Raw genomic sequence first — 20,562 nt, 5'->3', positions numbered from 1 at the left:
GGTTTGGGGGTAAAATGCACCGGCTGACACCGGCAGGGGGTATAGAGACACGGACCCCCGCGGACCCCACGGACATTTATTCATATAGCGCCTGCAGAGTCCGTGGCGCTGTTACATTCAGTAGGATCTCCTGTAACCGATTTCACCCTCCCAGTAACCCCCCCGGGGGCGTCTCGACATAAACCCTCAGAAATGCGGTCCTGGTCCGGGGTGGAGGCGGCTCGGGGGCCGGGGGGGGGCTCGGGGGCCGGGAACCGGCGTCTCCAAGGACTCTGACAGCGGAGATTCCGGAACGGCTGGAAGAACCGGAACCGGCGGCTGCACCCAATTACCACGGATTGTAACGTATTTACCCCGTGTGCCGGGCTCGGCATATATCACGGCCCCCGCGGTATACGGCGGGGAGAGCGCCAGGTGGGTCGTGTTTCTTGGAAGTGGAGGAGCGGCCATTAAAACGGAGGGATCTCGGCGCCGGTCCCGCCAGTGCATGGAGCCGTCGGCCACGCCAGCCGCTCTCCACCAAACACAATGAAGTCATTAGCGGGCAATAAATCACCCCGGGCACCGCGTGTAACATAACACCGCTGACTGTGGGATGCGTGTGCCGGGCCCAACAACGAGGCGCGGGTTCCAACAGACCCAAAGCAAAACAGCTCCCTGTAAAGAGCCGTCGCAAAGACAAGAGCCACAAAAACCCCCACAACTGCCACAAAACCCCCCACAACGGCCCCTAAACCCCCCACAACTGCCACAAAAACCGCCACAACGACCCCTAAACCCCCCAACTGCCACAAAAACCCCCACAACGGCCCCTAAAACCCCCACAACTGCCACAAAAAAACCCACAACGCCTCAACACGCCCTAAATGACTTATACAGCACATTAATGCCCCATGGGGTGGGGGGGGTCTGATATTAAAGTAAAACAATGGCGGCCTCTCCCTGGTGGCAGATCCTGGCTGTCTGCCGGTGATGAGATGATACTGCTGGGGGGGACAGAAGTCTCTACAAACCCAGGGCCCGCAGTCAGTAGGGAGGAGGCCGGCAGTCAGGGCTCTCCGGGGCCCCAGGGATGGAGGTTCTGTCACAGCTCCTAACCCCACCTTGTTTTGGGGACAGAAACGTCGCGTTATTATAATTATTATTATTCCATAAAAAGTGCAGGAAATCAGTAATTATTCTCACCGGCGGCCGTTACAGAGACAAACGAGCCGATCCCGCAGAGACCCCCCGACCCGCAGAGACCCCCACAGCACCGGGCGGCGCGCAGAGACCCTCACAGCACCGGGCATGTGGGCAGAGCTCCTAAAGATCCAGAGAACATTAAACTTCCCACCATGAGCTTGCTGATTTATCTATACATTATACAGGGGCCGGTCGCTGATTTATCTATACATTATACAGGGGCCGGCTCACTGATTTATCTATACATTATACAGGGGCCGGTCACTGATTTATCTATACATTATACAGGGGCCGGCTCACTGATTTATCTATACATTATACAGGGGCCGGCTCACTGATTTATCTATACATTATACAGGGGGCCGGTCACTGATTTATCTATACATTATACAGGGGGCCGGTCACTGATTTATCTATACATTATACAGGGGGCCGGCTCACTGATTTATCTATACATTATACAGGGGCCGGCTCACTGATTTATCTATACATTATACAGAAGCCGGTCACTGATTTATCTATACATTATACAGGGGGCCGCTCACTGATTTATCTATACATTATACGGGGGCCGCTCACTTATTTATCTATACGTTATACAGGGGCCGGTCACTGATTTATCTATACGTTATACAGGGGGCCGGTCACTGATTTATCTATACATTATACAGGGGCCGGCTCACTGATTTATCTATACATTATACAGGGGGCCGGTCACTGATTTATCTATACATTATACAGGGGGCCGGTCACTGATTTATCTATACATTATACAGGGGCCGGTCGCTGATTTATCTATACATTATACAGGGGCCGGCTCACTGATTTATCTATACATTATACAGGGGCCGGTCACTGATTTATCTATACATTATACAGGGGCCGGCTCACTGATTTATCTATACATTATACAGGGGCCGGCTCACTGATTTATCTATACATTATACAGGGGGCCGGTCACTGATTTATCTATACATTATACAGGGGGCCGGTCACTGATTTATCTATACATTATACAGGGGGCCGGCTCACTGATTTATCTATACATTATACAGGGGCCGGCTCACTGATTTATCTATACATTATACAGAAGCCGGTCACTGATTTATCTATACATTATACAGGGGGCCGCTCACTGATTTATCTATACATTATACGGGGGCCGCTCACTGATTTATCTATACGTTATACAGGGGCCGGTCACTGATTTATCTATACGTTATACAGGGGGCCGGTCACTGATTTATCTATACATTATACAGGGGGGCGGCTCACTGATTTATCTATACATTATGCAGGGGCCGGTCACTGATTTATCTATACATTATACAGGGGGCCGCTCACTGATTTATCTATACATTATACGGGGGCCGCTCACTGATTTATCTATACGTTATACAGGGGCCGGTCACTGATTTATCTATACATTATACAGGGGGCCGGTCACTGATTTATCTATACATTATACAGGGGGCCGTTCACTGATTTATCTATACATTATACAGGGGGCCGGTCACTGATTTAACTATACATTATACAGGGGCCGGTCACTGATTTATCTATACATTATACAGGGGGCCGGTCACTGATTTATCTATACATTATACAGGGGGCCGGTCACTAATTTATCTATACATTATACAGGGGGCCGGTCACTAATTTATCTATACATTATACAGGGGGCCGGTCACTAATTTATCTATACATTATACAGGGGCCGGCTCGCTGATTTATCTATACATTATACAGGGGCCGGCTCGCTGATTTATCTATACATTATACAGGGGCCGGTCACTGATTTATCTATACATTATACAGGGCATCTCACTGATTTATCTATACATTATACAGGGGCCGGTCACTGATTTATCTATACATTATACAGGGGGCCGGTCACTGATTTATCTATACATTATACAGGGGCCGGTCACTGATTTATCTATACAATATACAGGGGCCGGCTCGCTGATTTATCTATACATTATACAGGGAGCTGGCTCGCTGATTTATCTATACATTATACAGGGGCCGGTCACTGATTTATCTATACATTATACAGGGGGCCGGTCACTGATTTATCTATACATTATACAGGGGGCCGGTCACTGATTTATCTATACATTATACAGGGGCCGGTCACTGATTTATCTATACATTATACAGGGGGCCGGTCACTGATTTATCTACACATTATACAGGGGGCCGGTCACTGATTTATCTATACATTATACGGGGGGCCGGCTCAGAGATTCCGGCAGGAGTAGCTCCCGGGGTCTGCTCTGTGTAATGATGGCGGGGAGGGGAAGTTGCTGTTTAGTGAATAAGCCCCTCCGTAGACCCCCATCTCCTGTGTATCAGACGCGTGTTTCATATGACACGGCACGTTATAACACGCGGGGAAACGCGTCGGGTAAATGTATTTTATGACCGTTTATAGCGAGCCGACACCCAGGGTACGGTTTATACAAACACAACACACGTGATATAAACACGCTTATTAACCATTTGCATGCCAGGGGGTAGAATGAGTTTCTATTCCCCGTGCCTTTGGGAATGAGAAACACCGGCCTGGCCGCTGGAAATGCCCCCCCCCCCCATTAACCCCTCACATCGATAGCTGCCTTATTACAGAAATCCCCTAAATAACCGCAACCCCGGCGGCCTCGCTAAAGAGGAACGGAGATAAAAGTAACGATAAAAGCGGGACAGCATTTCAATTTAATGGAGACCCCTGAGACCTCCGCATTTGATGGCTGGAATAATTTATATTATGATATAAAACCCCCGGCCAGACGGAGCTCGGTGCTGCCGCCTTGTAGACCCCGCAGGTCCGCTGCTCCCCCGCCTCAGGCTGAGCTCCACCTGCAATCGTAATATTTGTCTGCCGATCGCTGTGTTTATTAACGCGATATACCAACAAACGACAGCGCTACTGCTACGGCTTCACAACGTGCCAAAAACAACACGGGCGCTGCCAACGAGCCTTCCCGCCGCAACCCCGGCCACCGTCCCGCCGCCTTCCCTGGCCTAGAACCAGAACCACAAGCAGGGGGCACCGGGAACTCCCCGCCAAAATCACAAGCGTTTCACTTTTATACAGAGAGAGTCGCCTCTCCGAGATCCCCGCGCAGGGAAGCGCTTCTATTGGCCGAAGTGATGTCTTTGCTCCGCCATTAGCCAATAGGAGCTCCCCGCTACAACATTACTATACTAATAATTTATTACCGTAATATTCTTACAAGACGTGCACTACAACCCAATTTATATACACACACACACACACTATATATACATATATACACACATATGTAGATATATACTGTGTGTGTATAGATATAATATATATATCTATATATATATAGCCAAAGTCAGCGTCTCTGTGCTGTCACCGGGTGCCTCATTGCACGTGGAGCCTGTGTTTATTTCGGTTTTATTCAGATATCGGTTAGAAGGCGTTATAGGACCCGTGTGTCACGTTGTATTAACCGCTTGCAGGCTGGAAGGGGCAGGTGAGCTCCGGCCATCCGTGGCAGGTTAATCCTGTTGGTGGTGGTAACCGTGTCTCCGGTTGTCGTCTTTTCTGCCCCCTCTTTCAGTGTGGAGGAATAGAAAGGGTTAAAAAATACTCGGCAGGGTGCAGAGCGTCTCCCGGGCGGCCGCTCGGATCTTCGTGTAGCCGGAGGGGCCGCGCTGTGGTTTCCCGCAGCTCTCGGTAGCTTTGAAGCGGTGAAAGGATTAGAACGATGAGGTCTGATGGTTTAGGGCGACGCGCGGCGTCTGACGTGCGCAGCTGTGCTACCTGCAACCACGGCTAATTGACTCTAATCTGTGAGGTCAACCCCGCCCATTGAGGTCAGCCACGCCAATCCATGCCAACACAGAAATATTTTTGGAATCTGGCATAGTTTGGAAGCAGACTGAGCCAATAGGAGTCTCCGATGGCTTCAGCGTGTCCTCCACCCAATTTGGTTCCCGCCCCCACAGACCGTCCGAGGTCAGAGACCAGATCTTATTGCCCAATAATTTATCATTCGATGATGTGACTCATCCTTCATATAAATGAGGTTTCATTCAGCAGAATAGAGGGGCCTCCTCGCCTCGCCTGAAACCATAGAGGAGCCTCCTCGCCTCGCCTAAAACCATAGAAGAGCCTCCTCGCCATGCCTGAAACCATAGAGGGGCCTCCTCACCTCGCCTGAAACCATAGAGGAGCCTCCTCGCCTCGCCTGGAACCATAGAGGGGCCTCCTCACCTCGCCTGGAACCATAGAGGAGCCTCCTCGCCTCGCCTGAAACCATAGAGGAGCATCCTCACCTTGCCTGAAACCATAGAGGAGCCTCCTCACCTTGCCTGAAACCATAGAGGGGCCTCCTCGCCTCGCCTGGAACCATAGAGGAGCCTCCTCGCCTCGCCTAAAACCATAGAAGAGCCTCCTCGCCTCGCCTAAAACCATAGAAGAGCCTCCTCGCCATGCCTGAAACCATAGAGGGGCCTCCTCACCTCGCCTGAAACCATAGAGGGGCCTCCTCGCCTCGCCTGAAACCATAGAGGAGCCTCCTCGCCTCGCCTAAAACCATAGAAGAGCCTCCTCGCCATGCCTGAAACCATAGAGGGGCCTCCTCACCTCGCCTGAAACCATAGAGGGGCCTCCTCACCTCGCCTGAAACCATAGAGGAGCCTCCTCGCCTCGCCTGGAACCATAGAGGGGCCTCCTCACCTCGCCTGGAACCATAGAGGGGCCTCCTCACCTCGCCTGAAACCATAGAGGAGCCTCCTCGCCTCGCCTGGAACCATAGAGGGGCCTCCTCACCTCGCCTGGAACCATAGAGGAGCCTCCTCGCCTCGCCTGAAACCATAGAGGAGCCTCCTCACCTTGCCTGAAACCATACAGGAGCCTCCTCACCTCTCCTGGAACCATAGAGGAGCCTCCTCGCCTCGCCTGAAACCATAGAGGAGCCTCCTCGCCTCGCCTGAAACCATAGAGGAGCCTCCTCGCCTGGAACCATGGAGGAGCATTTACACCTCGCCTGGAACCATAGAGGGGCCTCCTCGCCGTGCCTGAAACCATAGAGGAGCCTCCTCCCTACTGCTGGCCGGCGGAATCGTGTGAAATGAAACACAACGGATATCACTAATTATACGTGTCCCATTATTCATTCTCTCACGCCTATTCCACGGAAATCACGGCTCATCCTAAAAACACACGTGCGTCAGAGAGACCGAGCACTGCTCTGCACATGCACACGCCACACGCTCTGCAGCCATTATTATTTCCAACAAACCATTAACGCAAAATCGGGTCCTGCAACATCGGTCCCAGACAAAAGACGTTTAACAACGTTAGTGAGCAATCCTCATAGAGTTAGAGGCTCTCCAGACCTCAGCCGGCTCTTCTTCAGATGTAGATTGGGATTAAATCTGTAAAAGGGACCTCTGAGGTTTTACGTCTCACGCCGGTCACAGGTGGCTTCGGACCGATGAATGATGACATAAACAGCCCTGCAGGTTTACTTTTCCTGTGCAGCAAAGCGTGAATTAGCCAAATACCTCTGAGAGTGAGCCGGGGGCCGGGGCCGGCCCTTTCCCGCAGCCGAGTCGGGAGCACAAGCATTGTGAAGCCTTTATTAAAGGAACACAAAAGATGCCACTGGGCAGGGCACAAATCACACGTTTACCCCGGCCTGACCCTCGCTGAGGACGATCGCTTCCATGTTGGGAGTCAGAGAAGTGTTAGCTCTGCAGGTGAGTCGCCGTGCATGCGCAGCCCCCGCAGGGTTCATGTACATAAAGGGGCTGGAAACTCGCATCAGATTTTGGAGAAACCTGATTTTCAGAATGTGTTCCGAATGAGCCCCCTGCGGGGCAGGAAGGAGGAGAGGGGGGGCGGGGGGTATGTGGGAGACCTAAATAAGTCATTTATCTCTGACATGTTCGGATGTGGGAGGAAGAGACAGCCGCAGACAATGGGGCGGCGGGGACAGGTGAGAAGGAGAATGCGAAGCAGGGATTAAGGGGAGACAGAAAGCAGTGAGAGGAGTAATGGGAGGGGCAGAATGGGGAGGAATAAGGGAGAAAGCAGAGAGACGGAGATTAGGAGAGAGGAGAGAGCGGCAAGAAATATGAAAGAGAGAGGGCGAAAAACGTGAGAAGTCTGAAAGAGAGACGAAGTCTGAAAGAGAGCGAGGAGAGGGTAGGTAGAGAATGGGGCAGCCCCAACATGCACAACCGCAACTGTTCCAGCATGCACAACCGCAACTGTCGGAGCCCCTCTACACACATCCCCAACTGTCGGAGCCCCTCTACACACATCCCCAACTGTCAGAGCCCCTCTACACACATCCCCAACTGTCAGAGCCCCTCTACACACATCCCCAACTGTTGCAGCACCGGTATGCACAACTTCAACTGTCGGAGCCTCTCTGTGCGCAGCCCTAACTGTCAGAGCTCCAATACGCACAACAGGTTGGAGCCCCTCTAACCACATCCCCAATTGTCGGAGCACCAGTGTGTACAACCACAACTGCCAGGGCCCCCTCAATGTACAGAGCCCTCCACGCACAGTCCCCACTGTCAGAGCCCTCCACGCACAGTCCCCACTGTCAGAGCCCCTCCACGCACAGTCCCCACTGTCAGAGCCCCTCCACGCACAGTCCCCACTGTCAGAGCCCTCCACGCACAGTCCCTCCACGCACAGTCCCCACTGTCAGAGCCCCTCCACGCACAGTCCCCACTGTCAGAGCCCTCCACGCACAGTCCCCACTGTCAGAGCCCCTCCACGCACAGTCCCCGCTGTCAGAGCCCTCCACGCACAGTCCCTCCACGCACAGTCCCCACTGTCAGAGCCCCTCCACGCACAGTCCCTCCACGCACAGTCCCCACTGTCAGAGCCCCTCCACGCACAGTCCCTCCACGCACAGTCCCCACTGTCAGAGCCCTCCACGCACAGTCCCCGCTGTCAGAGCCCTCCACGCACAGTCCCTCCACGCACAGTCCCCGCTGTCAGAGCCCTCCACGCACAGTCCCCGCTGTCAGAGCCCCTCCACGCACAGTCCCTCCACGCACAGTCCCCACTGTCAGAGCCCTCCACGCACAGTCCCTCCACGCACAGTCCCCACTGTCAGAGCCCTCCACGCACAGTCCCCACAGATCGCACTCTCGGAGCTCTCTCTGCCCTACCTGGTGTAGTTCTGTACGGAGTTCACTCACTGCCCGGCTCCCCGATCCCCACTCATTCCAGCACTGGCTCGGTAACACACTCACTGTGACTATTAAAGGGCTGGGAGGAACGAGCCCTCCCTCCGCCAGCAGCCGTCCCTGCCAAGGGCCACACCCCGCCCAGGTGAGCGAGCCAGGTACAGCACCGAGCACATCTCAGGCACACTCGGGATACAAGCCCTGACCATGTCCTAACATACGGTCCTCTGATAACCCACGCCTCAGCCAGGGCAGCTTCTGCCGGGCGGCAGATCCAGTAACCGGGTTTATTACAGAGCCCAACATCTCCATCTAAGACAGCGGCTCTCATCCTGAAAACACGAAATATAACGACGTCGCTTCTGGGATTCATCACCAAGCTCTCATTATTTATGTAACATCTCAGCTATTCAGATTATGACATCATCAATCACAGCAGCAGCGGAATATGTGATAGGAAGAAGCGACGGATATAATCGGAGGGTTGGGGTAACAGGGGGAAGTTTCAGAACGACCGATGCCTGAAGAAGTCCCGAGGACCGCGCAGGCACGGCTGAGAGGGACGCGGGGTCCTGAGAGTCATTCAGACGCCCGCAATGTCCTTCTGTAATAGCGCATCCCCTGCATGTGACCTGTCTATTCAGGGGCTGGTAGATAAGTGGAACAGCCTCCCAGCAGAGGTGGTAGAGGGTAATACAGTGAGGGGATTAAACATGCGCGGGATAGACATACGGCTCCTGAATCTAAGACGAGACCAACGACTGATTAAGGTTTGAGTCGTTACAGCCGGGGGCCGGATGGGGCCGATCTGCCAACAGGGTCTTGGTTTCCTTTTATAACAGGACTGTTACAATAATCAGGGTGCACTAGGTAGGTACTTATTAAGAAAGGGGGTCCCTGCCCGGCAGAGCTTACAGTCTAAGTACCAACCCCGCCACCCGCCTCTGTGTGCAGCACGTGCCGCTCGCGGGTCCGTGTCACATATAACACGCGTGTCATACATTCCTTAAACACGCCAGACAGCCAAGAAACCCCCGAATACGACACGGAACACTAAATGGTTAAAGTAACCCACCCCACGGGGAGGTGCAGATAACTAGTACTGTCCCAAGAGCTTACAGTCCAAAACAGGGGCCGGTCACTGATTTATCTATACATTATACGGGGGCCGGTCACTGATTTATCTATACATTATACAGGGGCCGGTCACTGATTTATCTATACATTATACAGGGGCCGGTCACTGATTTATCTATACATTATACAGGGGCCGGTCACTGATTTATCTATACATTATACAGGGGCCGGTCACTGATTTATCTATACATTATACAGGGGCCGGTCACTGATTTATCTATACATCATACAGGGGCCGGTCACTGATTTATCTATACATTATACAGGGGCCGGTCACTGATTTATCTATACATCATACAGGGGCCGGTCACTGATTTATCTATACATTATACAAGGGGCCGGTCACTGATTTATCTATACATTATACAGAGGGCCGGTCACTGATTTATCTATACATTATACAGGGGCCGGCTCGCTGATTTATCTATACATTATACAGGGGGCCGGTCACTGATTTATCTATACATTATACAGGGGGCCGGCTCGCTGATTTATCTATACATTATACAGGGGGCCGGCTCGCTGATTTATCTATACATTATACGGGGGCCGGTCACTGATTTATCTATACATTATACAGGGGGCCGGTCACTGATTTAACTATACATTATACAGGGGGCCGGTCACTGATTTATCCATACATTATACAGGGGGCCGGTCACTGATTTATCTATACATTATACAGGGTGCCGGTCACTGATTTATCTATACATTTTACAGGGGCCGGCTCGCTGATTTATCTGTACATTATACAGGGGGCCGGTCACCGATTTATCTATACATTATACAGGGGGCCGGTCACTGATTTATCTATACATTATACAGGGGGCCAGTCACTGATTTAGCTATACATTATACAGGGGCCGGTCACTGATTTATCTATACATTATACAGGGGCCGGTCACTGATTTATCTATACATTATACAGGGGAGGGTCACTGATTTATCTATACATTATACAGGGGGCCGGTCACTGATTTATCTATACATTATACAGGGGGCCGGTCACTGATTTATCTATACATTATACAGGGGCCAGTCACTGATTTATCTATACATTATACAGGGGCCGGTCACTGATTCATCTATACATTATACAGGGGGCCGGTCACTGATTTATCTATACATTATACAGGCGGCTGGTCACTGATTTATCTATACATTATACAGGGGCCGGTCACTGATTTATCTATACATTATACAGGGGGCCAGTCACTGATTTATCTATACATTATACAGGGGGGCGGTCACTGATTTATCTATACATTATACAGGGGGCGGTCACTGATTTATCTATACATTATACAGGGGCCGGCTCGCTGATTTATCTATACATTATACAGGGGCCGGTCACTGATTTATCTATACATTATACAGGGGGCCGGTCGCTGATTTATCTATACATTATACAGGGGCCGGTCACTGATTTATCTATACATTATACAGGGGCCGGTCACTGGTTTATCTATACATTATCGCTGTTTCCGGAGCCGTGGGATCATCGGGGTAGAACATGTCCCCTGAGCACCTTGGGGTCCATATCTGTGACCTGACTGAGTTGAGGGGCAATTAGTTTGTGACCTGCTCCCGGTGGCGGATCCAGGCAGCTTGTTACTACCTCCAGAGAATGCAATAACACCAGGAGCCGGGGGCTGTTGACTTCGGCCCTAATACCCCCAGTCTGACCGCCTTTCATTTTCCCGTCATCGGCGACGGTCCTGCTTTTCCGGTTGCTGCCCCGGGCCTGTCCTGTGCTGGCCGGCAGCACGGAAGGGGTTAATGGCCCCGCGGGCACCGAGCCCTGGAATGCGCCTCAGGGGTTAGGAGGGGCAATAACTCCCGGCTGTGTTTGTGTAAAAACCTGTCTGAAAAGGGAGGTTTCCATAGCAACGCAAAGAATTCCTTATATCTACCCAAATGTGACAAAAATGAGTCTCTTGCACCCAACAAACACAGGGGGCATCTGAATGCCACGCCCAGGAACTATTACCCCCCCACACACGAGTACACAGCGGGGGGGGGGGTTACTGGGGGTCCTTAAAGGGCAAAGCGACAACATTTAGACCCTTAACAGAATTCCTTGCTTCACATAGAAACAGGGAACATTCCGGCAGGTTGGCCCCATCCAGCCCGTCAAGTCCACTGGCTTCTCCTTAATCAGCCGCTGGTCTCGTATTAGATTCAGGAGCCGGGTGTCTATCCCATGCATGTTTAATACTCTCACTGTATTACCCTTTACAACTTCTGCTGGGAGGCTGTTCCACTCATCTACCACCCTCTCAGTAAAGAATGGGAGGTCTGTTATCTGTGGGATTATTATGGGTTCTCGGTGCAGAGCTCCGTGGAGGATTGGAGACCCCCAGTGTGTGTGGGGGGTTCATGGGGTTCCTGCATCTTTACTGTACCCCTCTGGGTATTATTGACCCCCTTGGGGCGAGGGGCAGAGGGATGTATGACGAGGATGTATGTGGCCCCCTGCTGGTGGTATGTGGGAGTCCGCGCGGCCCCCGGGGATTATTATCCGCCACTTGATTCATTCTAGCGTGTTATATGATTCGCTGACAGATAACCATCAGCAGAACCGGGCCACAGGCGCACAGCGGCCCTGTTATAGCATGTCCACTGCGGCCCCCGATTCGTGCAGACGGTTCATACACAGAGGAACCCGCCAACTATACATTATACAGGGCCGGCTCGCTGATTTCTTTATACATTATACAGGGCCAGCTCGCTGATTTATCTATACATTATACAGGGCCAGCTCGCTGATTTATCTATATATTATACAGGGGGCCGGTCACTGATTTATCTATACATTATACAGGGGGCCGGTCACTGATTTATCTATACATTATACAGGGGCCGGTCACTGATTTATCTATACAGGGGCCGGCTCGCTGATTTATCTATACATTATACAGGGGCCAGGGCACTGATTTATCTATACATTATACAGGGGGCCGGTCACTGATTTATCTATACATTATACAGGGGGCCGGTCACTGATTTATCTATACATTATACAGGGGCCGGTCACTGATTTATCTATACATTATACAGGGCCGGCTCGCTGATTTATCTATATATTATACAGGGGGCCGGTCACTGATTTATCTATACATTATACAGGGGGCCGGTCACTGATTTATCTATACATTATACAGGGGGCCGGTCACTGATTTATCTATACATTATACAGGGGCCGGTCACTGATTTATCTATACATTATACAGGGGGCCGGTCACTGATTTATCTATACATTATACAGGGCCGGCTCGCTGATTTATTTATACATTACACAGGGGGCCGGTCACTGATTTATCTATACATTATACAGGGGCCGGCTCGCTGATTTATCTATACATTATACAAGGGCCGGTCACTGATTTATCTATACATTATACAGGGGCCGGTCACTGATTTATCTATACATTATACAGGGGCCGGTCACTGATTTATCTATACATTATACAGGGGGCCGGTCACTGATTTATCTATACATTATACACGGGCCGGTCACTGATTTATCTATACATTATACAGGAGGCTGGTCACGGATTTATCTATACATTATACAGGGGCCGGTCACTGATTTATCTATACATTATACAGGGCCGGCTCGCTGATTTATCTATACATTATACAGGGCCGGCTCGCTGATTTATCTATATATTATACAGGGGGCCGGTCACTGATTTATCTATACATTATACAGGGGGCCGGTCACTGATTTATCTATACATTATACAGGGGGCCGGTCACTGATTTATCTATACATTATACAGGGCCGGCTCGCTGATTTATTTATACATTACACAGGGGGCCGGTCACTGATTTATCTATACATTATACAGGGGCCGGCTCGCTGATTTATCTATACATTATACAAGGGCCGGTCACTGATTTATCTATACATTATACAGGGGCCGGTCACTGATTTATCTATACATTATACAGGGGCCGGTCACTGATTTATCTATACATTATACAGGGGCCGGTCACTGATTTATCTATACATTATACAGGGGCCGGTCACTGATTTATCTATACATTATATAGGGGGCCGGCTCGCTGATTTATCTATACATTATACAGGGCACCTGCAGTGGGCAGGGAGGTGCGTTCCGTCCGTGTTTTGGGGTGATTGTTTAGTGTTTGTGGGCCGGCTCGTTATATAACGTGGAGTTTGTGGCGTGTAAAACCCACGCGGACAGCCGCCCCTGGCGCGTTCTCATCACAGCTCTTGCCAGAAACAAATTGCTTGTTTGTAAATGTATTTACTTATTAAATGTATTTTACTTATTTCTCTCTACACGCCCTGGATCACCCAGCACACGCGTGTCCGTGTAACACCAGCCCGCGGGGACTCCGATCGGGGGCTGCGATCACCGGGGGGATTCTGTGTTTCCTCTACAAAATATTATAAAAATACCCAGATTCCTCTTAAAACAATTTCAAAACTGAAACATTTCAAAGCTGCCAGGAGATGGGCGAGACGAGGGGGGGGCGAGGGGGAGAGAGATGAGGGGGAGAGAGATGAGGGGAAAGAGAAGAGAGAGATGAGGGGGAAGAGAAGAGAGAGATGAGGGGAAAGAGAAGAGAGAGATGAGGGGAAAGAGAAGAGAGAGATGAGTGGGAGAGAAGAGAGATGGGGGGGTCCGGGTCGGTGGCGCCGGGGGCCTCAGGTTTGGGCGTCTTGTCCGTCTGTGTGGTGACTCCGCGTTTGCCTGGCAGGCTTTATGATTTTTGTTATTTATGTTTATTGATGTTATTTATTATATTTCTGTGCTCGGTTTGCTCTGGTAACGCAGCGTCGGGCCTAAGGCCGCGTGGCAATGACTGGGTTAATAAATAATTGGCTGCGGCCTTTTCAACCCAGGTTTCCGGCGTCTGCCGTTATTGGGTTCAAGTAAGTTGGGTGGGGGGTCCGGCCCGGAGATCGAGGGTCTCCTTGCTCATTTGCAGAGGGTACTTGGCTCTCACCCTGCGGGGTATTAAGCGTCTATTTGCCCTCCTCTTTTGGCTGTTGTCATGGCGTTTCCCGGCGCCTCTGGTGACGCTGCCGAGTGAGACCGTGTGACGGCACTCGGGCCGCCGCCGTTATCTTTATATAAATGATTTCTCGGCGGGGTTTCTCGGCGGTGAAAGGTCAGTCTTTACACTTCCTTTCCCAGGCAGAGGTGTCTCTGTTGTTTTGATCTCGGTGAGCGTCCCGCCTGCAGTATGGCCCCGGGCTCCCTCCCCGTATCTGCAGCCATTCCGATGGTATCTCGGCCCCGCAGCCAGACCATAACATCAGTTAACCCTTTAGGGGCCATGGGAAAGAGTTCTCGATGCTGTGAGAAAATCTTTCTTCTAAAGGAAGGAGGGGAGAGGGGCGAGCGGGTGCCGCCGGGTGTAACAGCGATAGGGCGTCCAATCCCGGTCTGTTACGGCATTGCTCCAATCCCCTCCATTCTCAATGTTCCTCACTCGCCAGTTTTTTCCCTCCGCACTATGTGATTGGAGAAATGGGGGAAGAGGCGGTCCCTGTGGAGCGCGGAGGCTCCGCCCCGTCGCGGAATCACTCTGAAGAGTGGCGGAGAGAAGGTTCCGGATTGTTTCTCTTTGTTTCGTTGGGGCCTCCGCCTCGTTTTCGGAAATTTTTACGAATTAATGAACTTAATAAAATCTGTCGGTTCCGAGACCTTTTTGACTCCTGGGCAGGATGGTGGCGGCCGTCAGGGGGCAGTTACAGGAATTCTGCCTCCGCACGAGTTCCACTCCTGGGGCACGTTTGGTTTAAAACATTTATTCACTAAATCCAGGTGTTCAGCGTGTATGATGTCATCATTTTACATGGAGGTGTGTGACATCACAGGGCATTCTGTCGCCTAATTCTGTGTATCCTCCAATGAAACGGCGCGTAAGTGAGCTCGTCAGATTGTCAGACTGTTGGCAGCTATGAATTTGACGATCTGCCAGTCCTTCCCACGCTGGATTTATGATTAATAAAAGTTTATAATCTCATCGCGCCCAGAAATAAAAGTTATTCTTGGAGCCGCAGCGACTTCCTATAAATCACAAATGATTACGCAAAATGTTTATATTCCAAAGAGAACCGACGCGCCCCCCGCAGCCGGGGATTCTGGGTAATAACCCCCCCGTACCCCATAAGCACTCGGCATACAGAGCTCCTGCCACAGCCGGGGATTCTGGGTAATAACCCCCCCGTACCCCATAATCCCCCGGCATACAGAGCTCCCCGCAGCCGGGGATTCTGGGTAATATCTGCTCCCTGATGTGTTTCATGCCCCGCGAGGTACTTTTGCCCTCGCTGACAAACGACAAACACGGTTGTTTTCCAAAGCGTTTCGGAGGCGTTTGTTAGTAAATAGAGGAGTGGAGGTTAATGGCCGGCACAATGTATAGATCAAAACGTATTGTGTGATAGCAGCCGACCTGTCAGCGGGTATTACCGGCTCAGACGCCTCTGGCACAGGGAGGGTGTGAGGATCGGACGGGCCCGCGGGCTTCGGGAACATCGGGGCAGAAAAAATCCTGCGACCAGCGAAGGCAGATTAACCCATTCCTCCCATAACGAACAGCACTTTATAGCGCGCTCCCGGGGCTTCATTCCGCACTGCCAGATATTTAAGGTGGGGGGTATTTTTGTGTTTTGTGGTTGCAGGCAGGACTGAGTGGGGGCATTAAGAAGAACAACGGCGTTTATTTACTCCGCTTAATCTGCAAAGTCAATCCACAAAACAGCATCGGCACAAAGCCAAGAAAAACGAACGATTGCTTTATTGTGGTCCGTAGTCCATGAAAAGTGAAACGAACGATAACAGAAACCGCCGGAATCTCCTCGCCGGGTGACCTCGCGGGACAGCGCCCGACGCGTTTCACAAAAACTTTCACATTCCTCTAAATACAACATAGATTACAAACGAAAAACACCCGACGCGTCTCATTCACCCAATAGAATCTTCACATGGCGGGTGGGAGGAGCTTATTAACCCCACATCGTCCGTTCATTCTCGGAATGGAATAACGAATACACAGTGATCTAATAAATATTTACAAAAAATATCAAAATTAAACAATTGGATGTCTGTATTCGAGAATCATTTTGATTGGTCCTTAAAATCCTAATAAACCGGCAAGCAACGCATTTAACGGAATCCCCGATTCCCGAATCCGTCACGCGATGAATGATTCAAACCACCAGAGGGCGGCAGAGTCACCCGCAGAAAATATCCATATTCACAAAATTCACGCGTTAAATATTCATATTAAATCTAATAATATGAATAATAAAATAATATTCAGCATATAATATGAATAATAGAATGTATGACAACAGCTGATAAGCCCCTCCCACCTCCCATGAGTAAATGAGATGTGTCAGTGATGTGGGAGGAGTCTCACCTTTACACCCACCCACTTACGGGTGTCCTTAGGTTTTTAATCTATGTTGTATTTAGAGGAATGTGAAACTTTTGGCGAAAGCGCTGTGTGCGTGCGAAACGCGCCAGGCGCTGTCCCGCGAGGTCACCCAGCGAGGAGCTTCCGGCGGTTTCTGCCCGTTCTATCTTATCGACCGTTTCATTCTTTTGGACTACGGATCGCAATAAAGCAATAATTTGTTCTTATTGGGAGTGCCGATGCTGTTGTGGTGATACCCTTATACCCAAACATTCCGAGCTTCTAGAAAAGAGGGGCACAAGGGAGGAAAGAGGGGCACAGGGGAGGAAAGAAGGGCATCAGGGGAGGACAAGGGGCATCAGGGGAGGAAAGAGGGGCACAGGGGAGGAAAGAGGGGGACAGGGGAGAAAAGAAGGGCATCAGGGGAGGAAAGAGGGGCACAGGGGAGGAAAGAAGGGCATCAGGGGAGGAAAGAGGGGCATCAGGGGAGGAAAGAGGGGCACAGGGGAGGAAAGAAGGGCATCAGGGGAGGAAAGAAGGGCACAGGGGAGGAAAGAAGGGCATCAGGGGAGGAAAGAAGGGCACTAGCGTAGGAGAGACATTGGGGATTTGGTAAGCAGAGAGGGACTGGGCAAACTAAACAGGGACACTTGGGAGATTTGCATATGTTCTGTCTGTATGAGGGATAGATAATGACCAGGAGCCGCTGCGGAGAGTATAGAAAAGCTTTATTATACAGAGTCGCCTTTATACAGGGATAGTTACAGTACGGAGTCTACATTCATTTCAGCGCATGATACGGAGCCATTGCTGAGCCCCCCTGTATATCGCGTGCACAGACATACACGAGGGCACATTTCCTCGGGACCCTTATCGATTGGGAATGCAGGGAGTTAAACTGTGCAAAGGCGCATGTATGGACGCCGCCAGCACCGGAGGAGCGGTATAACCGCGCCGGCGCCTTCCACGCTGAAGAGCGGATTTAGCTTGAGGGAAATGATCCAATGATTAGTTATTGATGTCATTCTGATAAGAGGCTGATAAGAGGCGGGGGCTAACTATATTGGGGGGGTCAGTAATCTCGGATGAGATGATCAGTAAAGCGAGTTGGGTGCGCCCCCTGAGATGAGTGAGCGGGCAGCCCCCCGGGATATTTGTAACACTTTCCTCCTCAGTGCCCCTCCCCCTTTATTGCTTAATATTAACCCCAGGCGGGTTCGTATTTACATTATTAGATCGCATGCGTGGCTTTACATGCACTTAGCAGCGGGGGATGGGCAGCGCGCATGTTCTCTGCTCCCCAATAAAAAGAAATCACGTGAACATGGAAAGAATTCGAGAAAATAACTCGGAAAAGACCCTTTTTTGGAGTAGTTGTAGCCTCCTGGGGCGACGATCGAGCTGTGGGCATCCGGTGAGGGGTAACGGAGGTCCTGTTGCAAAATCTTTTGCCGGTGACATGGAGCTCTCCAAGCGAGTCGCGTCTCTATCCGTCACCGCGCCGGCCATTAATCCAGCGGCAGCGGGCGATAAATAATCTCCTGAAATCTAACGCGCGGACCCCATGCTTTTTTCTGTAAACATCCCTTTTTTGGAATTCTTTGACACATTTATGAAGGAAAATTCAGGGACAAAGTTGTAAATGTGGAGCAGTCGCCATGGAAACCAAAGGGTTGTTCCTGCTCCATTGCACCTGAATAGCTCTCTATGAACGTTGCCAGTGACTGTGCTTTAGCGATGATTCGGACCCCCGTATGGAGCGGCCCCCCGTTCCCCGCGCCGGTGCATGAACTCATATCACCCGTATTACCCCTCGGATCACAGCCGGCGGCTGCGCAGGATCCTGGGGCTTTATCGGCAGAAGCAGACATTTTCACATAATATTCACTACAGTCTATTAACCCCCCCAGCACCCCCCCCCCGATATACAGATCACCGGCTCCAGAGCTGGCGCACCGCGCTGAGTGCCGAGTATCTATACAGCTCAGCACCGGCTATACACCTCCAGCTGCCGCCTGGCATGGAGGAAAGTCCGTCACAAGCACCACATACAGAAAAACTGACCAACCACAGCGAGGCGGGTACACTCGGCCGAGAAAGGGTTAATGAGTCGGCAAAACTCACACTATGCTGAGTACACAATTCCTCACACACTCATGAGTGCATGCACAAGTCTAGCACACTCATACTCTGGGCTGATCATACTCGCACACTCATACTCTGGGCTGATCATACTCGCATACTCATACTCTGGGCTGATCATACTCGCATACTCATACTCTGGGCTGATCATACTCGCACACACATACTCTGGGCTGATCATACTCGCACACTCATACTCTGGGCGTATCATACTCGCACACTCATACTCTGGGCTGATCATACTCGCATACTCATAATCTGGGCTGATCATACTCGCACACTCATACTCTGGGCGTATCATACTCGCACACTCATACTCTGGGCTGATCATACTCGCATACTCATACTCTGGGCTGATCATACTCGCACACTCATACTCTGGGCGTATCATACTCGCACACTCATACTCTGGGCTGATCATACTCGCATACTCATAATCTGGGCTGATCATACTCACACACTCATACTCTGGGAGTATCATACTCGCACACTCATACTCTGGGCTGATCATACTCGCATACTCATACTCTGGCTGCTCAGAAATCATAATTATATTCAGTATACTAATTAATATCCCGGGGCAATCCATTCCCTCCATAGGCCATACCAAGTAGCCACGGGGGGAGACTATCCATCCCGCTCATTACACCGTCACATTGCGTGCCCACTCTGACCCCCCCACCCTAAACATTCTCTCGCCTGCCTTTACTCAGACTTCCCGATTCCTCCCGTGAGTTATCGTCATGCCCGGGGCCCCACCCTAACACGCCAAGGAGCCACACAAACAACGTGGCCCCATCGCTGAATATAAAAGCTTAGCGGCTGTGGCTGAGGGGCCCCTGGGCCTCAGATGGTCTCCGTCGTTCCTCTTCTGATTTTCCCTCTTGTCTCTTACACTTACTTTTACCACCAGTAATCACCCCTGCCTCCTGTGCACTTCCATTATCTCCATCATTTAGGATTGCCCCGGTGTGGGGTTCTTTCTGTCTGCCTTTAATGTGGCGGGGTAATAGGCAGAAGATCATTTTACATATTATAGGATTCCTTTCGCTTGGTCTGTACTTTCGTCATTCCTTCACCTCTATGACATTCAAAAGTTTGACCCCACTTCTCTAATTACCCCACTCTGCCCCCAGAGTAATTCATACCACTTCCCTGCCATTCACCCGCCCCAGGACACTGTATTAATTCACACCCTGTAATGCCCACTCTCAGTACCAACTTATTCATGCACTTTCACCATCAAATATTCATCTCCATCACATTCACTCCCTGCTACTCATTCATGACTCATGCTCACCTTTCACATTCATTGACAATTACTCCACTTGTTTCCCTAACACTCACTCCAACCATTCAGATACTTGGCTCTAGTTGTATTTCCACTCACACCTATGCAGTTAATCACATCTCCCCATGCTCTCACACTCACTCACATTCATTCACAACAACTCAGTGATATCATATTGTTACATATTGTTCAGTTACTCAGCAATG

The 20,562-nt window shown here is 50.7% G+C and overlaps 1 protein-coding gene across 1 annotated transcript in view; it reads right to left on the bottom strand.

The window, feature by feature from the left end:
- The window catches only part of LOC128497439 (epiplakin-like), a 32,285-nt gene extending 23,846 nt beyond the window's left edge, over nt 1-8,439 (bottom strand). Inside the window, exon 1 of the mRNA XM_053467498.1 lies at nt 8,362-8,439. The gene's annotated coding sequence lies outside the window, so the exon portion shown is untranslated. The remainder of the gene's footprint in view (nt 1-8,361) is intronic.
- Between the last annotated feature and the right edge of the window lie 12,123 nt (nt 8,440-20,562).

The sequence above is a fragment of the Spea bombifrons genome, chromosome 5, assembly GCF_027358695.1.
Source record: "Spea bombifrons isolate aSpeBom1 chromosome 5, aSpeBom1.2.pri, whole genome shotgun sequence".
NCBI lineage: Eukaryota > Metazoa > Chordata > Amphibia > Anura > Pelobatidae > Spea > Spea bombifrons.
Note: the sequence above shows the minus strand (reverse complement) of the source record. Positions and strands in the feature narration are given on the sequence as shown.